Source organism: Orycteropus afer, unplaced genomic scaffold (genome assembly GCF_000298275.1).
Source record: "Orycteropus afer afer isolate SDZICR_OR568_19922 unplaced genomic scaffold, OryAfe1.0 scaffold00404, whole genome shotgun sequence".
Taxonomy (NCBI): domain Eukaryota; kingdom Metazoa; phylum Chordata; class Mammalia; order Tubulidentata; family Orycteropodidae; genus Orycteropus; species Orycteropus afer.
In genome coordinates, this window is record NW_006921991.1 from 1275268 (window position 1) to 1281187 (window position 5920).

Genomic DNA, 5920 nt, shown 5'->3' on the forward strand with positions numbered 1-5920 from the left:
TATAAAATTAAAATAAAATAAATGCATATGATTTTGAAAATACAGTACAGAGAAAATCCTATGACCCAGGTAACTACTGATAAGATCTTATATGTTTTGCAGTTACATGCACACAATTTGGGGGCGGATTACAAAATTGGGGTCATACTATATAGTTTTGTACCTTTTTAATTTAATATATTGCAAGCATATCTTTGCATCATTGATTTTTCTTTCAGGCCCTGATTCTAACCATTGCATAGTGTTCCTACATATGAATATAGATGTATTTTGATTTATTTAACCAGTCCCCTGTTGGTCATTTAGATTGTTTTCTATTTTTCAGTATAATGATTATGATGAATATCACTGTACATAAGTCTTTATGCACATCTCTGATATTTCCTTAGGATAAATGAGGAGCTGATTCTTAATCCTGTCACATTGGTAAGGATTATATACATTCCTTATTAAGACTATAAAATGCTTGTTTCTGATTGTTTCAATGTGATTGCTTAGAAGATTCTTTGGATTCTGAACAATATGATGGTATCTTAATTGAAGTTTGAGAGAGGTTTCTAATTCCTTATACTTAACACCTTTGTGGAACTCCTACTTCATAAACTTTGGGCAGGAAAACCACTGAATTATAATAGGGAGCTTGAAGGTAGATATACTTGAGGAAACTTGGTGTGGTTAAAAAAAAAAGTGGTTCTTGTTCATTCCTACAACCTGGGTCTCCAAATTAATACAGTAGGGCTCTGGACCCTTTGTTCTTTCCCTCCCTTCCTAGTTAATTCAGACCGTTGTTCTTTGTGAAGAATCCTTTTTTCACAATGTTCATATGAAAATTTCATTTCTGAGTAGGGGAGTGTCAGTAGATCATATGTCCCAAGTTCAAGGTAGCATTTTCTCAATCACAGATCATTTTAGTCCAAGTATAATTGCACATGATGATCTCCTGCTAGATTCAAAGCATTTTTAAAAAGTGCCTGAGTCATTTGACTACTAATGAGAAGGCTGGCGGTTTGAACCCACCAGCCACTCCATGGAAGGAAGACTGGGCAATCTACTTCCGTAGAGATACTGTCTCAGAAACCCAAGGGGGAGGGGTCGCTGAGTCAGAACCGACTCGATGGCAGTGAGTTTGGTTTTTTTAAATTACTTTTTGTTTCATATTCAGATGTATTCTAGCAGCCTAGAAATGTGCATTGTTGTAACATGCCATTACAATAAAACAATCTAATGGGATTGCATAGATTGAAATTATTTTAAGTCATTAAAATATGTTCCTATTTTTAACATTTCAGAATTTTCCTTGAATGCATGGTGATACTGTGGAGGTCCTGAAACCTTGGTTCAGAATTAGTGATTTGAATTGTTCCTCCTCTTTGATGATCCTCGGTGCTAATTTTATATAACAACATTGAAAGTTGTTTTGAAAACAATTCCTGCAGAGGTTAAAGCTCTTTAACAGTCTCTTTGATCTGATTTGCTCTGATGAGACCCATATTGTAGGTTATTCTCATTTGTGACTTTTTACACGTTTCCAACTAACAAAGCGTGATTAGCATTTCCTAACCTTTTCCAGTATTTCATATCCTATTTGCATATGTACAGTCTGCCAAGCTCTGCAATTTTTGGCTGGAAGGCATTATAGTGGGATGAGAGAGGATAAATATATTTGCCTCACTTTGAAACCAATTTTTTTGTCCATACTCATTCTTAGCCACATTGATCTCTTCTACCCTGCTTGGCAGGAAATTGACTGTAGTAAGTGATGAAACACTCTGAATACTCCATTGCATTATTTGGAAATATCTATAAAAATGTAAATATTACAGTCAGTTGAAGCAAAAGAGGAGAAGAGAAGTAACATTTACTGAGCATCATGTACTGCCCCTTGGTGAATCCTTTTTGATTACTACAACATCCCATCCCTGTGAGGTAGGTATTAACTCATCTTACAAAGAAAGTAAGGCTTAAAACATTAAGTAACTTACCTAGTTTCAGGTTAACTGTACCAGTAAGTGACAGAGATGGGACTTAAATCCACTGCTGGCCAGCTTCAGAGCACATTTTTTGCCTACTTGTTTCTTAAAATTAGAAAAATGTGTTTTCTTGTTCAATAGGTACTATTCCTTAAACGTTTGAAACTACAGAAAGTCCCTATTGAATCACACTGATGTTCCATGTAACCCTAATCTACAATGAAACTAAGGTCATTTTTCAAAAGGGAAGTTTCCTAACTGTAGAAGTAACTTCATGATGATTTCTAACAGGCCAATTGAATCCTTATTTTGATGAAATGATGTAAAATGTTTGTTGAAGTAAAGGTGCTTTTTGGGGGGAAAGATATTTGCCAAGTTTCACTTGAATATAGGATAACATTGACTTTCATATTTTCCTGCTTTAAAAATTAAATTGTTCAAAATATTAAATCTTTGCTAAACTGAGAAGGAGGTATTTTTGCAAAAAGTAGAGCTTAAAATACCTTTCATGTTTCCCATCTTTTTTTTTTTCCTCTCTTAGATTACTTTGTTGGTATATAATGTTAATTAGCTGAGTGAGGAGTACAAAAGAGAGAGTATATTGTAAAATTTGTAAGTGACATGAAGCTGAAAATAGTGATGAGGCTAATTGACAGATTTGGAATCCAATTTATACAGACTGCAGCAGTGGGTCAGAACTAGAAACTGAATCACAAATTTTAAATAAGTATTCCTCTTGGGAATAAGAATAATAACAAGTACAGGAGAGAGGATGCCTGGCTTAGTTGTAAAGTAAGTAAAGAAGACAGGGATTTCACCAATGGAAAGCTTAGTATGAGTCAGCAGTGTATGATAGGCGTTCCAAAAATAATGCTTATGCGAACTGCATTAATAAAATTCATTATCTTGGGAAAGAAAGGGAACCTGTCCTTTAGGTTACTCTGCTTTGGTCATACAGCAGTTGGAATGTTAAATGCATATAATTCTTTATACTCCCTTCCCCTTTAAGATGTTCTCAGAAAAAAGAATAATGACAGATGCTGTCTCTTAATATTGGAAGGAGCTTGAGTTATCTAGGAAAAACTCGGAGTGATTTACGGTCATAGATGTAGATTTACTTCCTGTAACTTTGCAGATAGAGTGCAAGCAAGTTAGCATATGTAGGTATCTTCGCAGAGAAATTTGTGATTGAGAAAAGTTACTATATAATGACTTTTACCTGGCAGGCAGTGCTTTTCCTGAGATGGTGAAGTCGCCTGCCTGGTAAGATAGCACATTCCTGTCTTAAATTCTCATGGGAGAATGAAGTGGAAAGCATTGAAGTGTAGTTTAAACAGAAGACTTGCAAGATCCTTTACTGATGCTAAAACTTTTTGATTCTAACATCAAAAGGACTTTAGGAAATATCTCACCTAAACAGATTTCTCTGGTACAGGTCTTTGCAGTTCATAAAATGTTGTCTTATGAGTTATTATTTCAGTTTTGACTCTAACAATACCCTTTGTGGTGTAGGCAGGGCAAGTTATCCCCATTTTAAACAGAGAAAGTGATACACTGAGAGGAACTCCAAAGTGCCCCAAAATCACAAAGCTTCTAAGTATCAGAGTTAGGATTCTAAGTTCAGTGTGGTTTCTACTATATATACCAGTTTGTTTTCAAAGTTGTGGTATTTTCTTTGCATACATTGAAAATCACAAGGAGCATCGGATGGAGCCCATGGAAAATGTAAGCATAGCTTAAGTTAGACTGAGGTTTCTAAACCCAAGGAGCCATTAAGCAGATCTGTGTATAGAAAGGTAACCCTGCCTGCACTAATGAGAAGATCTAGCTTGGATTACCAGATGAATGATGGTGCAAAGCAGGAGAAGTAGCAGGTTGTGGGGTGAGGGGATTTTGGTCGGAATAAAAATAGCTGACATTGATCAAGAGTACTTACTAAGTATCAGGCACACTGATTTAGCGTTTAGTTTATCTCATTTAATCTGTACAGCAGCTCTCTGAGGATGAGACTTTTTAACCCCCTCTGAAGAAGCTAAAGGTTAGAAAGTTGAAATAACTTGTTCAAGCCGTCGTAATTGGTAGCTACTAGTGTAAAGGTTGGGCAATCCTACTTCCGTAGTGATACTGCCTCGGAAACCCAAGGAGGGGTCGCTATGAGTCGGGGCCGACTCGACGGCAAATAACAACAACAACAGTGTAAAAGCAGGAACTTGAATTTAATGGTCTGACTCCAAAGCCAGTGTTTTTGAGAGCTACTTTGAGGTTTCTTAAGAAGTTCTGGTTCTGCAGTGGATAAAGCACTGGGCTGCTAACCAAAAGGTTGGCAGTTCGAACCCACTAGCCGCTCTGCAGGAGAAAGACTACTTCTGTAAAGATTTATACCCTTGGAAACCCTATGGGGCAGTTCTACTCTGTCTTACGGGGTCACGATGAGTCTGCAATTGACTTAGTGGCAGTTTGCGTTTAGTTTGAGGTTTCTTTGAGACATTTGGATAAAAATTAGTAGTCAGTTGAATAAATGTCTGTGGCTTTTAGGAGAGGGATGTATCGTGGAGATATTTGGATGTCCTTACATTTAAGTGGGTGTTACTGTAGCCTCTGGAAATGTCTTAGGAAACTCTAGATTTTATACCCGTATCTCCCCCTCCTGCCTCCATAAGGCACCATTTCTATGCTTTATAGTAATATATAGGTATTCCCTTACCTAGGAACATCTACTATGAGTGGGTGAAAATGAAAGCTGCCCTTTGTATGGGCCACTAGACTGTAAGATCTTCCAAGATGGAGGTCACGTTTTATTGCTTTCTTATCTACAAGTCAGTACCTAGGACATAGTATGTGTGAGATGAAAATGGATGGATGAATGGATGGGTAAATTAGGGCATGGGAGAGTAGATAGTGGAGTTCAAACTGAGAGTAGCTGCCTTTCCTCTGATATGGGCTGACAGATAGGTGGGCTGCCTTTTATTTACTAGTTGTTAAGCCTCCAAAGTGAATTAGCTTAGATCCCTATACACTTACTTGTTGAATTAACAAGTGGTCAGGGCCATTTACTCCTTTTTCCTGTGAAGGAACTATAGAAACCACTTAATGTTCCTGACGTCTGATTGTTGGTTTTTTTCCCTTAAAAACTACACTAGTAATACATATTCATTGTAGACACATTAGAAAATTCAAATAAGCAAAAACAAACTTCAAATTGTCTAAAATTCAGAGATAGCCACTGTAAACATTTTGGTGTATATCCTTCCAGAGTTTTTCCCATACAAATATATACATTAAAACAGATGTATATATTTATTTTAAATGGGATTGTTACTATCCACATTGTTTTGTAAACTGCTTTTTCATTTATTACATGTAACTGTCTTTCCATGTCAGTAAACTTACATCTTTATTGTCATTTTTAATGACTGCAGAGTATTCCATTATATGGATGTAGCATAATAATTTAACTAGTTCTCTACTATTAGGAATTTAGGTTTTGAATTTGAAGTTATTTTTGAAAAAGAGTTGTGGGGACCATTCTTATATGTACATATTTGTACACATGTCCACTTTTTTTAAAAAAATAAGTGGACAGGCCATGTCTAAGTTTTATATGTCTTTAGAAAATAATACAGACTCAGATTGTGTTCCATAGAAAGGTGGTGCTGATTGACACTTTCACCAGCAGTGTGTCCAGAATGCTCATTGCCCCATACCCACATATTAGCACTGGGTATGAATTTTTTTGTAAATGATGACCAACTTAAAAGGCAAAAGACATCTTTTGGTTAAATGTATTTTTTCTTATTAGTACTGAGGCTGGACTCTTTTTTTTCTTTCCCCTTACTGCTTATTTCTGTTGAGGTTCATAGTATTTTCTTATAGGTTTGTGAAATAAATGAATAAATAAAGCCCCTTTTATGTATTGAGGATATCAATCCTTTGTCATATGTTTTTTTTTT

The 5920-nt window shown here is 36.0% G+C and overlaps 1 protein-coding gene across 1 annotated transcript in view; it reads left to right on the plus strand.

Annotated features, from left to right (window-relative positions):
- The window catches only part of RPS6KA3 (ribosomal protein S6 kinase A3), a 131143-nt gene that overhangs the window by 21661 nt on the left and 103562 nt on the right, over positions 1 to 5920 (plus strand). The window lies entirely within an intron of this gene.